Below are 16517 nucleotides of genomic sequence, written 5' to 3'. Positions count from 1 at the left end.
TAGGGTAGGTTGGGTATCTTGATAGAGTTAGATTGTCAACCACCATAAATAAGTCATGATTAAATGGAAACCCCATTTTGGGTCCTCTATGTAGTGGTCTTAGGTAAACACTAGCCTAAGGCTAATGGGTTTAAGAAACCACCTACAGGAGTCTCCAAAAAGTATTAAGGGACCAAAGCCTAGAAGTTCTGGGTTTAGGGTAGTAAGTGATTGTGAATGCAAGTGATTGCAAGTGAGTGCCTTAGCCCTAGACCAAGACCCAGGGACAACCCTAAGGTCAAGCAATCCTAAGGGTGACTCATCTTGAGTTCCCTAGAAATGACCCCACCTACTAAGTACGAGAGGTTAGGACCAATATGTGGAACTTCAAGTTGAGTAGAGAAGAGTTTAAAATTTCTAATGGTGAGGGTTCCTTGTCTAGTTTTCTAAGAGTAGTCAATAGGAAAGTCATATGGATTGACCTTAGGCTACTATGTAGGAGAAACTGAACCTCAACAAAAAGTGAGGTCAACAACCACTCAAATGAAAGTTTAACTAGCTGAGATGGAGGTGAGGATAGAGAATATGTGATAGGATGCATGTTATTGAGGAAAGCAAGTAATAGTGGAGTAAGAGGAGAAAGAGGAAGAGGGTTAGGATGAAAAGAACAAGTATAAATGGTACTTACATATTTTTTGGAGACAATTATGCACTGAATGTTTTTTTTATGCATCATTCATTAATTATATTTCTTTTTATATTTATTACGATTTTATTTATTTGGTATGACATGGTTCTAAGAATTAATGTAGATAGACGCAATACATTTTTTTTTTGTAATTATAGTGTAGATATTCTTCTTAGAAATATTCTTTATTTTGATTTTTTTGTTTTTTCTATAAGTTTTTCAACAACTTGGCTGTGGGTAATGAAGATACTGGGTCGAGCCAACAAAAATATCAATTGGTTTCTCCTTGTGCTCCAAACTTGAAGAAAATTTTGCCAAGAATTCAACCGATTATAGTAGACATATATTGTATTTTATGTTGATTATCCATAAACTAGATATCTATTAAATATCTTCATCATCTGACAGGTTCTGCATCATGTAATTTAGTCATAACTCTTCAGGAGGATGTTCCATCGAAAATCTATCAAAACTTAAATATGGTGGCTTCCAACAAAGAAAATGTAGTTCATGTTAGAGTTATTTAGGTGACTATTAATATGTTAGTACTTTGTAGTAAAAGTACATTTTGGAGGAATAATTCTATTTCTTGGAGGATTAGTCTATGAGAAATAAATAATTTTTTTGATAGTGAATATATCAATTCCCTTAACAGTAATGCATGATAGTCCATCCCAGAATTTTTTCATCACAAAATGGAGTTAACTCTAATAGAGAAACCCAATTGAAATGTATAGTCCATAATGAACTGTTTGACTCACAGTACTAATTCAAAAAGAATGTGAAGTATTCCAAAATATTCATGAAATCTTATATTAAAATTAACCCTTATTGTTAAATTAGAGGTGAGTCATGTTTAACATTTGTCTTTAGTGAGAGCAGTTTAACGGAATAAAAAAAATATAGATTTTCATAAAAACTCCACACCATTGAAAAAAAATATAATATAATTTTAGAAAATTTTGAATTATTTTTAGTTATATATATTGTGTAAACCTAATAGAAGTCTAAAAAATATATAAATGATGACATGTATTAAAATGTACCTAATGTACATCTTCTTTTCTTCATCCATCCAACAGGCACCCTGTTTAACTTATAAATTTGGATGAGGAAATTTAACAACAATTTTTAAAGACATCAATAAAAGACCAAACCTCAAAAAAGAAAGTCTATCACAATTTATCTCTAAACAATTGCAAAAGGGCTATTTTATGAAGACAACTTTGACATAATTTAGTTTTAGAAACTATTACTTACAAGCTTATATGCTTGTTTAATAGAGAGATTTTCTTTAATTACGACATGTAAATAGATTTAGTTAACTTATACTTCCAAAATCACGACAAAAATTGAGATGAGAAATGAAATAATGTCCACGATAAATGTGATGAAAAATAAACCTTACGAATTTTAAATATTAAAGATAGAAGAAGATATACAAGTAAAAGATAAACTGTAAAAAACAAAGTAGATATTATTATCTCACCTCTTAGAAGGTATAAAAAGGATATACAAATCACCATTAATAATAATAAAGAAGGGCATATAATTGAGGCATACATAGACTTGGTTGGATAATTATTAAGAAAATGTTTTTTTGAAGGAGTGTTCTTCTTAAAATATGGAATCTCTTAGCAATGTCAAATGACTTCTTAAGAAATATTTTAACACAAAAAATTTTATTTAAGGTAAGAGACCAGCAATTATGAGTGCTTTCATAAATAAGATAAATATTATCTACAAAAGCCTTGTCGTTTATGAACCTAGCCTGTGGATGAAGCTTTTGGAGCATTATTGAGTCTATTAACAAAATTCGTTGGAAATTTTTCTTAGAATTTATTGTATAATGAGATTGGAAAAAATTCTAACAATATTATTTCATGTGTTTTCCTTAGAATAAAGATAATGAGATTGTGTTTAGATGTATACAAAATTATCTTGGACTATAAGAAAATTAAACAATCATAAGAATTTGATTCCTTATAATATCTAGATGATAGTGATTTTAAACTTTCCACTAAATCAATATGTGCTAAAATATTTAACTACTTTGATGATCTTAAAACCTCATATAATTGTTCATTTAAAACATGAAAGACAAGATGTATGGTCAATGATGTAAATGAGGTAATAAAGATAAAAAAGAAGCATTAATTGACAATTGATCCTTTTGATAATATAGCTCAGAAAATGATTATTTGATAACCACCAAAAAAAAAATTGAATTGGTTAAATACAATCCCATCTATGATGTATAACTAACTTACAGAGTTGATGTTTTCCTTTGTTAAACAAAGCTATAAAAAAGTTACAGCAACTCATCTCCCTTAAAAACCTTGCTAACTAAATATTTTCTTGATCTACTGACTCTCAAATTATATAATTTTTTCTCATTTATTTGCTATAGTTTTTTATTCATATCAAGGCAAAAATTGTAAGGATTATTCTGAAGTGAGAATTGTTGCTTGACCTTTATGAAATGAAGAAGTCAATAGATAAAATTTAAGAACCTTATTTCTAGTAACGCTTTTGGGAGAATCTTTGTCCTCTCTTAGCTTTTTGCAGAGTACAAAAATCTGATCTATGTAGACAAATTAGAACCACAATCAACCTTGACAGCATAACATTTCCTTAATTTCTTAAAAATATTTCATTATTTATGATGGTTTGACTATAGAAATTAATAGTGATGGGACAATGATCATATAATAAGAGAGATCAAACCTAGTAGAATGAAAAGGGGAAATCATTAAGTCATAAGTAGTTGCATGAGAAGTAAATGCCTTAAAGCTTGATGAGTTTAAAGTGGATATTGCAACAATATAAAATTGGATATTAAGGCAAAATGGATGAGTACTCTAATTAGTTAAGAGGTGAAACCAAATATTTTTATAGTGCAACTCTATATACATGTCCCAAGTAAATGCTTTTTACTTTAGCACATGCCGTATAAATAAGATGAAATGGAGGCTATAGCTTTGTCCCAAGTAAATGCTTTTTACTTTAGCACATGCCATATAAATAAGATGAAATGGAGGCCATAGAGGTAGTTGAGAGTTTAGGATAATAAAAAAAAATTTAGGATATCTAAGCTTGTTACAACTTGAATTCCACTTCTTCTCTTACTTTAACCCCTCTGATAAGAAACTGCCAAATAGTAAGTATTTTTTAAAAGTATTCCTATTACATATAAAAGTGAAACATCATGATAAAATTTAAGTTCCAATTATAAATGGCCTCCTAACTAAACATCAAATCATTGAGAGTAATAAGAATATAATTACAAAAAGTAAAAGATGGATTTTCTTGACAAAAGAACATGAAAGGTGAGACTTTTTGTTGGTCAAGATATCTATAGCTATGAAATTACAAGACTAGTAACTAGTAATAATCCATGCTCACTCTAACATTTAAAGGGGGTAATTTGTCAATTCAATCCAACAATATTTTTAGCATAATCATCTTAAAATAACCCAAAAAGTCTATGATAATTTCATAAAAAAGAATAACTTGCCTAAGAAAAAGAATGGACAACCATTCTAAACCATCCCACTGTCCTCATGAGATAAATATTTAAAATGGAAGAAATCCATAATCAATACGATTAATTCAAATACCATTAACATTCCATTTCTTTTTAATGGTTTTCATTAGAAAACTATAAAAAGTTATTTATTTTTTTTTCCAACCACATAACAATTAAGTACTTGCTTCTATTTATTCTCGCCAGCGTTAAGATCAAAATCAAAGTAAAAAACTTCGTCTCCCTGATATTCCACATAGGATCGATTTTATTTTTATCATATTAAATGGAAAGCAAATTCTTTCAATAGAAAGATTCTCTTCGAATTTGTTTATGAGAAAGTTGAAAATTTTTGGCGTTTAGGGATTGAAACTAGGATACTTTCCCAATGATAAAAGAAGAGGGAAGAAAATATTAAAGTGAGAAAAATGAACATATGTATATTAAGTTCACATCCATATGAGTAGGGATGTATAAAAGGTCAAGGAATGCAATTTCACACAGTAAAAGTGATTTATGCACATCATTGTAGAAGGAAAAGGAAGAAAGAGGAAAGTGGAAGAGATAACGAGCATGCAAACTCTTTAACCAAAGATGGAGGGATACATAAGAGCCCTTATTAAGCCAAGGCAAGAGGGTTACTCACTGACAAGAGGAGGAGAACATCATCGAGTGTAGAAAAAATAGTCTCTAGTGATTTGAAAAAAACTAGCCATCACATGAGAAGATTATAATTTCCTTCTTCTATATATTGAGTTCTCACTACCTACCACCTCTAAACATTTATTTTATTTTATAATATCTAATTTTAATCATATTCATTGTATTGCCTTTTATGCTACTTCGATAATGTTAAAGCTCATGTTGTTCTTGAAAGCATTCTATGAACCTGAAGGCTAATTGTTTTGCATCCTTGAAGACTTCTCACCCGTGGGGCTAAATGAAGTTTTTTTCCCCCTTTTATTGTTGGCCAGGATTATCAGTATTTTGTGCAATTTCAACTTATTTCTTATGCATTGATCATTGTAACGGTTTGATTTTCTTTTGAATCTCTCAAGGCCAATTAATGAATCAAAGCCATTGCCCCCTTGGCGAATCAAAGTTTGTTCATCACAAACATTTAAGACTTTTCTATTAAATTTATTTAACAACATTAGTTTTCATTTCACGCAACCATTAAAAGAAATAACAAAAAGGATAAACCTACTCCACAAAGGCAGCTTCCCCATTCCCCACTCAACTTTCCACGCATCTCCATACCTTACATTAAATGTAGCTTAGAAATGACTCAAAATATGGTCTTATTTAAATCCAAATATCTTTCTTAACACTAGAACGATGAACCCCAAGTCCAAAAGAATGAACAGCCGTGCTTGTTTTTTTCCTTTTTTTTATTGTCATCAACATCATACCAATAACAGTGTATGTTAGACTTCATCTTATGAACAGCCGAGCTTGTTTTTTTTCCTTGCATCACCACCAACCGAGTGCATGTCGGTAACCACCCTCTTGAAAATGGCAAGCTTCTTTCCTTAACCAAACTTTGCTCGAAGTCAAAAGGACTTACTTTATACATGATTGAAGATATCTTACTCGGAAATGAAAATCTATTGACTATTATATAAAGAGAAAAAAAAGGTTCTCTGGTCTCGCTCTTCAAAGATGCGGTTGTTGGTTTGAACACTTGTATGCATTAGTAAAGAAAATTATTAAGGTATATTTTCATATTAATGAGGAATAATAATGCTGAAGTTAAAGTACTTTCAATTTAAATGCATTGAGAAAACAAACAAAATAAAAGCACATTTCTTAATAAATTCCAAAGTACTTTCAATTTAAATGCATTGAGAAAACAAAGAAAATAAAAGCACATTTCTTAATAAATTCCAATATCAATGATTTGATAGCATTGATGTTCTCATATTGATGTAATTGCATTCCACTTGAATATCGAGAAAAAAATTCAAGCTTAAGATGACTTCAGGAAATCATTGTTTAAGACATCATGTGGAAAATTTCGACAAGCATATAATAGCAAGGAACATGAAAATATTTATAAAAACTGTATGATTTTTATTCTTATGATGTAAAATAAATGTTTGTGTGAATAAAAGGAAATTTTTAATTTTATTTTCCTGAAAAAATTATAATCTGAAATATATATCAACTCTCTGTCTTTATAAATGAATATTTCTGTGAATAAAACTTTAATTAAAAAGATGTTCAGATAAAAATGATTTTTTTTTTCTTAACTAATTTGATATCTTTTGAATCCAAATCTGTCTTCTAGATCATGCTCAATGAATGGAGAATAGAAATCGGGAGGGAAGGAGAAAAAGAGAGAGAAAGGAGGAGTGGCACAACAATTGCCCCAATGGGGCAAAATGGGGGTATTCCCCGGACCCTCAGACCCATTTTATATATTGAAAAAAGTTGTTACAAGAGAAGGATAGAGTGATGTCTAAATGGCTGGAAAGCCCCAATGGCATGAGTCTTCTTATATAAAAAAAGGTCAATTTATTTGTAGATGATAGGAGAATAAAAGTGTAAAAATTACATTCTAGGGAGTTATAGGTTATTATCATCTCCATTGGCACATTTTCATGTATCTAACGCCTTTTCATATGTCCGACACCTTTTTGTATATCTAGCACCATTTCTTATGTCTGCACATTTTCAATTTTGGGTCCATCTAGCGAGGTGGTCAATCGATTGGCAGGGGTGACCTACCAAATGAGGTGGTTGACTGGTCTCTATTATCATCTTCCCTTATCTAGATCTGTGTAGATATTTTTGGTCGTACATAAATGCCCCCAAGTCTCTTAGTTCTTGGAAGTGAAGATGGAATAAAAATGAGAGACTTTAAATGTCAAAAATGTAATCATAATAACGCAATAGTTATACTCGTTTGATTTTAGTGTCTTTTAGTACCATATTTTCTCTGGCTACAAAGTGCTCTTCAGAGGCATTTTCAGGTTGATTTTTTATCTGCATTTTCGGTTGGCTAGCTGACCTTTAGCTAGTTAAGGTGACCTTTGGTCAGTCATATTTTTTTCATCTGTCGTTTAGTTATTATAGTTATTTTTATCCTTATTTTTTAATAAAAGTACATAAAAATTTATGTAACATTTGTGAATATGTAACTAGAGTGAGAGCTATCATTATTTTTCAGCTTCCTCTTAGCATTTTACCTCTACCGAGCTACTTTCTTACAATAGTTTCTTTGTAATGAATGTGGGTGTTGGTTAATTTGCTAGCCTCAAAGGTGAGACTTTTATTTTCTTGACTTGGAGGGTAGTTTCTTATTTGCTCATCCTGGTTGGTTGTTTGAGTTATTCAATTGTGGTGGGGTTTTTAATTATATTAGCCATAAACCTCGAAAGATTTCTATCTAAATGATCAAATATAGTATTCAGAGTATACTATATTATAGTAAAGAATAAAAATTTTTGTCCGTAGTCTGTTATCTCTTTGAGGAGTCTATCTCATGGTTAGTTACAACTCAAGAATTGCTTTCAAGAACACTCTTTTTTCTTAAAGTTAGACCTTATATCTTTCTTGATCATCAAAGAATGTATGTGAGATTGGTAATGTTAAATACTTAGGTGAAAGGGTAGGCTTGGATAGAAGCTGACTTCACTTTAGCTAAGTAGCTTAAGTTTGTTAAACTAAAGTTAATTTTAAAATTTTATTTTGAGTTAAAATTTAATTTATGTTGACAGTTTGATTTTGAAAGATGTGTTTAAATTTTTAAGGCTTTATTTGATTATGAATTTTATGTTTTTGTTAGATTAATTTATCTAAGTTGTTAATAAATTGATATTTTAAATCAGTTTCGGAATTATTAGAGTTCATTTTATTATTTATTTTAAGAGTTCAAATATTTTCTTTATTGATTGAAGTTTATTAAAATTTATTAAAATTCGTTAAGTTCAATTTAAAGTTATTTAGAATTTATGATTGGTTTAAGCATTATAAAGTTTGTTAAGGTTTGTTAAAATTTATTAAAGTTCAATCACATTTATTGAATTTTTTAAAAATTTTATTAAGTTTGTTTAATGTTTTTTAAGGTTGAGATGATTTTTAGTTAGGTCAGATTTACTAAAGTTCATTTAAGTTCTTTAAAGTTCATTAAGGTTTGATTGAATGAATTAAAGTTTATTAAAGTTTGATTTATTATAATTTTATTCAGTTTGTTTAAGTTGGTTAAAGTTAATTTGTTTTTTTAAACTTGGGTTGACTTTTATGTTTTTTTCACACTTAGGGTTTAGGCTCAGCAATTGAAAGTTAAAGTGAAAAAATAGAGCTTTGTTGGCCTCACTTTTGGTTGAGGTCTAATTTCCTCCTTAGTAGCCTAGCATTTAGCCATAGGATTTTCCTGTTGACTATTCCTAGAGGACTAGTAAAGGAAGCCACACTATTAGAAACTCTAAACTTTTCTTAACTCAATTTGAAGTTTAACATATTGGTCATAACCTCTAACAATTAGTTAGCGGGAGCTCAAAGGAGTCACCATATGACTGTTTGGCCTTCGGGTGTACCTTGGGTGGTGTGGCCTTGGTTAGTTTCATACACACAAACACTTGATAACCCCCTCCCCCCACTCTTATACTCACAACCTCAAGCTTTAGTCAAATATGCTTAGTTGGTCCCTTAACTTTTTAGTAAACTCATGTAGATGGTCCCCTGGACCACTAGCCATGGGTTAAGGTTTAGCTGAAACCAGTACATGAAGGACCCAAAGTAAGGAATTCCATTGGTCCATGCCTTAAGTAGGGTGGTTGTGTGGTTGGCAACCTCAATCCTACTAAAATACCCAATTTAGCCTTTTGTCCCCAAAACCTACCCCAATTCAATAAACTACCTTTGAAACCTCAATTTTACACCCCCAAACCCCAAATTTAAACAAAATTCCCAATTTTACCCACAATACCCAACTTTGTTCAAAAATTATTTCAAACTATTTGAAACCACCAAAATTACCCAAAACACCCCAAAATTTTCAAAATTACTAAAATACCCTTGGTGACCCAAACAGTCCCAAAACCATCAAAAGCATTTCAAATGTCTCCAAAACTAATTTGGACCACTACTTTGAGCCCAATTTTGCCAATTTGGCAAATTTTGAACAAAAGCCCCAAATTGCCCTTAAAGGTCCATATACCTCAATTCACCTTTAATGTCCACCAATTTGATCTCAATTTTCCCCAATTTCAATTCTAAACTCAAATTCATCATACCTAAAATTGCTTAAACCTAAATCTAAGTTCAATTGGACCCAATTTCAAACCTAAATCCAAAGCCCAATTCAAAATCCACAATTTGACCCTAAGCCAAAATTTCACAAAGTTGAACCCCCAAACCTATCCAATTGCTCCAATTTTGAATACTAAACTCTTTACAACACCCCCCACATCAAATTGAACCTCAATTGGCCTTGTTCAAGACCCAATCTAACTCAAATGCAACTTGAACCAAAACCCACCATTTTGCCCCAAACTCCAAATTCCACCAAATTGAACTTCATAACCCCAAAATATCCACTCAATTGGCATCCAAAACCCTTTTCAAAACTCTTCCTGGAAATCCCTTGGACCAATTTGAACCATCAATTGTGTCTAACCAAAGCCCTAGCTCAATCCAAACCTAAGGCTAACCCAAATGCACCAAAATTGGCCATGAGCCAAAATCCATCAAATTGAGCTTCCAAATCAACTCAAAATCACTCAATTCTTTTTCTAAACTCCTTGTGACAATCAACTACACCATTGTAACCAATCAATTGAGCTCAATGCCATGACTAGCCCAACCCAAACCCAACTTCAAAGACAAATGCCAAAATATGAACCCATGCTCTAAAGTTGACCAAACCAAATAAAATTGATCAAGCCAAAGTCACCACAACCACCCTTTGGGCCCTAGTGACCTGGCTTGACCCACCTAGCCCGACCTACAAGAGCCATTGACCAAAGGTCCCTTGATTTAGAGGATCTCATCCCATATTTTGCAAAACTCAAAGATATTTTCCATCAAGCCCTAACCATTCAGAGTTAATCATTATTAACCCTCCCATTGGCTCACTTAGCCACCTAACCACCAACACAAGCCTGGCCGGCTGGCCTACTGGACAAAAAAACTAAAACTAAGAGCCACCCCCAAGCTTAAACTGAAAATTTGAACACTCAGAGTTTGCTCATTCCAATTGGTCACTTTTGCAATTCAACCCTCCACCTAAGCAACACTTTGCACCCATTGGCCAGCCATGATGGCCTCTTCTTCCTACTCTAGTTAAACTCCACCTCCCACGACCAAAGAGAGGGACCATCCAATTCCTTTGGGAAACTTAGCCAAAATCATTCCAGAGCCTCTTCAAGCCTCCCTAAGCTCAACCCAACCATCTTTCAACACTCCTCCTCACTACCTGAGCTCAATTTAATAACTCAAAATTAGGGCATTTTTTTTCATTCCTCGGAACTCCATAAAGGTCTAAATTAAACCTTCCAAAAGCTTCCTCGGAACAAAAAAGGGAGTTCCCCATCAAAATCCCCGTCTGTTAAGCCCTCTAACCCACTCTTAGACTAAGGCTGCATCACCCTTCGATTGAACTCCTACCTACTCCTCATACCAGAGGAAGGTGGCACATCCATAGATTTTAATCCATAAATTGTAGTAATTCACCTCCATAGATTGATTGAAAAATTTGCATCCCAAGCCAAAGTCTTTCTTTGGCTTGAAAAGCTTCTTCCAAGAAGTACAGTGGATGCCTCAACCATGTCCAACTCAAGGAAATCTATTAAAGACTTTTTGCAGCTTTAATTACGTATTAATAGCCAATTTAGATAATTGGATAGCATAGAAAGAGATAAAAGTAAGAACATTGTGCATTAAATTAAGTTTGCCACCAAATGAGAGAAAAGAATTCTCCCAACTGAGAATTCTTCTATTCATCTTGTGGATGACATCTTCAAACATTGAACTATTTTTTTGGTTGAATTTAGTTAAATACCAAGATAATTTATAGAGAAACTACTGATTTCAATTTGTTAGAACAAGTGTTGGTGGTATCTTCAAGGATCACATGAGAAAGTGTTTATTTTTTTTTTGTGATCCTTATAATCCCATTAATTCTTATTATGTTGAGTTAGGTTTTGTTCTTTATTTTTTGATGTTGGCTCAAAAAAAAATTTCTAGTATCTTTCCATTGAGATAGACTCCCTAAATCTCTATAAGATGTTTGTAGGAATGATTAATTATTTGAAAGGGAATTCGTCAATCATAAAGAAGCAAATAGACTAGTACACTTCTTAGACAAAGAGGGTGTGATTGCCACTAAATTTTCTATGATGCCTGTTTCAATGCCAAGAAAAGATGCTAACTCATGGTTAAATCTCATATTTACCTTTTGATGGATTCAATTTTTTATTCTAATTTTTGTAATTATTTGATTGATCAAATATAGATCTTTCTTTATTAAATATTTATAGACACACACACACGCACATGTATACATACATACATACATACATACATAGTAATTTTCACAGTCTTCATGAATATATAAATAAATGTATAGACATAAAAAATGTTAAATATTCTAAAAAATTAAATTAAAATAATGCTTTTAAATAATATAAGTGATCATATTTTGATACATTTATGGCCTAAAAGGTTTCCTTCCATAAAATATAAATAAATTATAAATGAGACCATGAGAAAAACTCAAATTGATTAAGAAACTTGACTGTAATGCTTATAGTATTGAATTGATTTCAAACATATATATTGGATATATTTTCAATGTGGAACATTCTATAACTTCTAATGGAGTTATATAATTTTTAGAATTATAGGATAGTACTTTTGTTAAAGGAGATAAAAAAATTAATTATAAGTATTTTTGCAGCTTTCCTTTGAAGTTAAATATATCATTATAGAGGAGATGACAATAATCAGGGATGGTGATTACAGATATTTTGTAAGGTGAAAGGACAAACCATTATCTGAGGACACTTTCTTTACTAGAAATGACTGTGAAGTTTACTCAAGAGCTTGAAGTTTTTTTCAAGGTCCCAAAGAATTTATGTGACTCAAGATGTGCAAGGTGCTAATTCCAAGAAGAATGGACCAATAACTTAATAAGAGATTGGACCAAATCAAGGTACAATGATTAGAAATAAACTAGAGCCAATGATTTTTCTATTATGAATGTATAATGTTTTATTTTCCTTATGTGCTTTCTTATGTGTGGGACTTATATTCTAGTATGGTGTTATGTGTGTGTATGTGTTTGTGGCTATGCCAAGTGTAATGCATTTAGCATGAATGGCTAACCATGATTACAAAGAAATTGTTATAACAATTCGGCTAAAGGGTCGAAGACATACATTCTCTCTTATTTTTCCTAATACTAAATATAAAAATAGTTGTGTAAAAATAAAAATATGTTATTTTTTTTACTTGATTGAAATTTTCTACGTGGTGCTACTTAGTGATCGACCAAAAGCCTACAGAGGATGTTGTTTTCTTTTTATCCAAATCACTTTAGTAAGAAAACTGTTCTAATATCTATAAAAAATTTCTGTGATATTTTATTATTGTGATTTTGTTGTCCTAGTTTTTAAGTAAAAAAGAAATTAAATATAAAGAAAATTCTCACAAATACTTTCTTAAATCCTACTTTAGAGGGCAACCTTGTGCAGGAAATATACCCAATCAACTTTGAGCCCCAATTTCTTAACTTAAGCTCTTTTAAAACTTTTAAAAAGCTTAATAATTATATTATAAGGACATTATTTTTATTTTGCTCAACAGTTTTATCCATGTTTAATCTAATTTTTTTAAGTCCATGAAAATCTTGAACTCTTTTTAGTCCATTAAGATAAACTAGAGTTTTTTACATACATATTATTAATGTAAATAAGAAAAACAAATCTATGAATTTAAAAAAAAATGGAAATTATTTATATCACTACGAGAATCAAAACCCTTACATTTACACTTCATTTCATGCCTTTAACAATCTCTAATACAATTCCTTTGGAGTTTTACTATTAGCACTCAAGTTGGGTTTTTGTTGTTTGGCCAATTTTTGTTCTTAAAAAACTCTCCATATAACACCACCAAAGCATAAAATTCTATCTTAGGTTTTTTTGGAATTGTTTCTATAGATACTTGACCACTTAAGATGTTCAAATTCAGGCAACACATAAAGTTTGCATAATGCAGAATAATTAGGTGATTTTCAACAACCACCTAGCTAGCTTCAATTAAGTGTACATAAAATACCAAGCCATTTCAAACAAAAGATTTCCTAGCTCTACTAACATAAAATAAAATCAATTCATGATGTAGACTAATGCAGCAATAAAAAGCCTTGACACAACCATTTAATGCTAGTTGACCACATCAAGAACTGAAGTGCAACTAGCCCAAATTGCTCAATAGTTACCTACAAAATAACCTGATTTGCTCCCAAGAAACACAAATGTTAATCCACCTTAGCATGTAAAGTTGATAATGAGCCAATGCACAGAAATGGATGGATGATATGTCAGAGATAATTGTAATAAATTTATGTGATTCTTAATAAGAACATACAAGCATCAATGGTAATCTCTGGCTTTGAATCTATTATCAATAGGTAAATATGTTGTGTGAGAGAATAAGTAACTTATGAGAGAACATAAGCATCCTCCTATGATTTGATATCTGTATGATTAACCTGAACTCAATATTTTAATTGATTATCAGATAACCTACAACATATAAAAACTCTAACTCCTATTGCTTACTTGCACCTGTTTCTCTCCAAATAGTCCGTATCCATTATTTTTTGAAGTATTCTTTCTTATGTGTGTTATGGTTTACTACATCATGTCTCCATTTTGAAAGTTCAAATAATAGTTGCAAAATAAATTCTAATAATTCTGATACTTTTTATTCACAATTTTATTACTTGTAAGATCACATGCTTTTACATGTACACTATTCATTATATTAGGCTATTAGTATTAAAGGCATTAGCCTTGATCGCAATGAAGAACATCGTTCTTATTGGCGAGGCATGCATTCATCTTGTTGGCAAGGGTGAGACTGGGTATTGTTGGCGCTAGTGAGTAACATCGTTATTGTTGACAACAATCATCATTCATGTTTATTATAATCGGCATTGGCCTTGGAGGCAATGAAATGCTTTAATTGGGGTGTCAAAAATAAGTGAATAAAAATTTGAACATTTAGAACTCTAGATTGTTTTTAATGGAACTATTCTTGGGGTCCCATCTCACCTTCCTAAAAAAGTATAAAAGTATGATTTTTTGATAGATTTTTAAGATGTATATTATGATCATTTCTTATTGATCTCCTTTGATCATGTAAGATCGCCAAAAGATTTTGAGATAATAAATTTGAGCCATGTTAGGCTCATCAGAATCCATGGGTCAAAATGGTCGGGTTAAATTCTCAACTATTCTACCAAATTTTAATTTGTGATCAATTTGGCTTGATCAAGGGAGATTGAAATGTAAATTTATTACAACGGAGTTTAGATGATCTCGATGGAAACTCAAAATATGTAGTTCATGGAATTGGTGCATTCTAACTTACAAATTTATACTAAAACATTTGCTCAATTTTCTTATAGTTGATTGTAAACCTTGGAGAGCAAATATAAATTCATTAAAAAATAGAAGATGAGTTCACTAATTATTTCTTATAGTTGATTGTAAACTAATTATTTCAACCACTTTTAATTTTTATTTAAAAGATGAGTTCTTCATATTTTGAAAGCTTTTAACGAATTGTTTTTACCAGCTATTATGATATTGTTTTCTACATATATTTAGAAGAATTAGTCGCTTACACGGGAAAACTAATTACGTAGGACAATTATTTACTTTGATTTGATTACCTAAAAATATATTTAGTGATTCTTTATGAAATTATTAACTTAAAACTCTGTCATTTGAATGAAATTAATTCAAATAAAAAATTGCCTTAATTGTCAATAGAAAAAATATTAGCTCGTGTTATCAATTGCAATTGTTTTAGAAGCAATTGAGACTGACAAAAAAAAAACATGGGTTAAAACGGAAAAATATTACATCATGACTCCTAACTTAGAGTTGCGTTCGGAGTCCATTAATATGCGGACACGTGGAAGTGATGGAAAAATAAAAAAAACATTTTAGCGCAGGGGAATATTCCTTCCGTGTTATTCCGCATTGTTCAGGTGTTATTGTGGTGATATTCATGATTTATTGTGTTCTGGAAATATTCTCGGTGTTATAATAACACATTTATATCACCACAATAACACATGAATAACATGAAATAACACAAGAAAAATATTCTTCTGTTTTATCGGGTCAGATCTGTGAAAGCGCGCGCGTTTCCTTAAAGTCATTTGTCCGCATATCAATGAACTCCGAACTTAGCTCTATGTTAGGAGTCCTGATGTAATATTTTTCGGGTTAAAAACGCAAAAAATACACATATATTTATGTATAAAATTATACACCGAACCCCACCTCCAATAATAAACGTAAAAGTTCGCAGGCCACGTACTGTAGCTACTGCTTTTCGCCACAGTAGCTCGTTAGATTTATCTTAATTTCAGCATATATTTCAGCCGGCTTTTAGAATCATTTGTCTACTTTCTCTTTATAATAATTTGTGGCCATATTGGTTTCTTTTCTTGTTTATTTTCTTATCAAATCATAGCTTGTGTGATATGCCTTCCTTTTGACCTCCACTTCTCTTTGCTGAAGCCTACTTCTTTCATTCACGTTTAGTTAGTTTCCATGGTCAGTGACAGTCTGTTTGAGGGGAGGTGATGTCACATCAACGAACGCATCAAGTTAATTATGGTATTTCGGTCAAGCAAAAGTGATGCGACATTCTACTTCAATCATTATTATTTCAATAAGGTTTATATCAACATAGATTCCATGATCTTCATAAGCACTAATATTATGGACTACAACCCCTATCATGAGTAGAAGGGAAAACCCATATCATCATAGGGCCATGATCCTTTGCAAAAGTAATTATAATTTACAAAATAGTTTTTGGAATCTAAAATAGTGCACATTTTCTAAATCGATCAAATCGTATTAGGAAAAAAATGATAATACAATAATTCAAACATATAAAAAATAATGTGTAAAATATAAAAGAGCAGAGGCTATGTGTTGTGACCATATCTCCTAGACCATTTGGATACTTTTGGAAAGTTTAGACCATGAAGGTATATTTTGATTTGGATCAAAATAGATCCCATGACATGAAATTTTATTGGTCATGAACTCTTTTTTTACCCATCTA

Source organism: Phalaenopsis equestris, unplaced genomic scaffold (assembly GCF_001263595.1).
Source record: "Phalaenopsis equestris unplaced genomic scaffold, ASM126359v1 Scaffold000596, whole genome shotgun sequence".
Taxonomy (NCBI): Eukaryota; Viridiplantae; Streptophyta; class Magnoliopsida; order Asparagales; family Orchidaceae; genus Phalaenopsis; species Phalaenopsis equestris.
The sequence above is the reverse complement of the archived record's forward strand: the minus strand, read 5'-3'. Positions refer to the sequence as shown.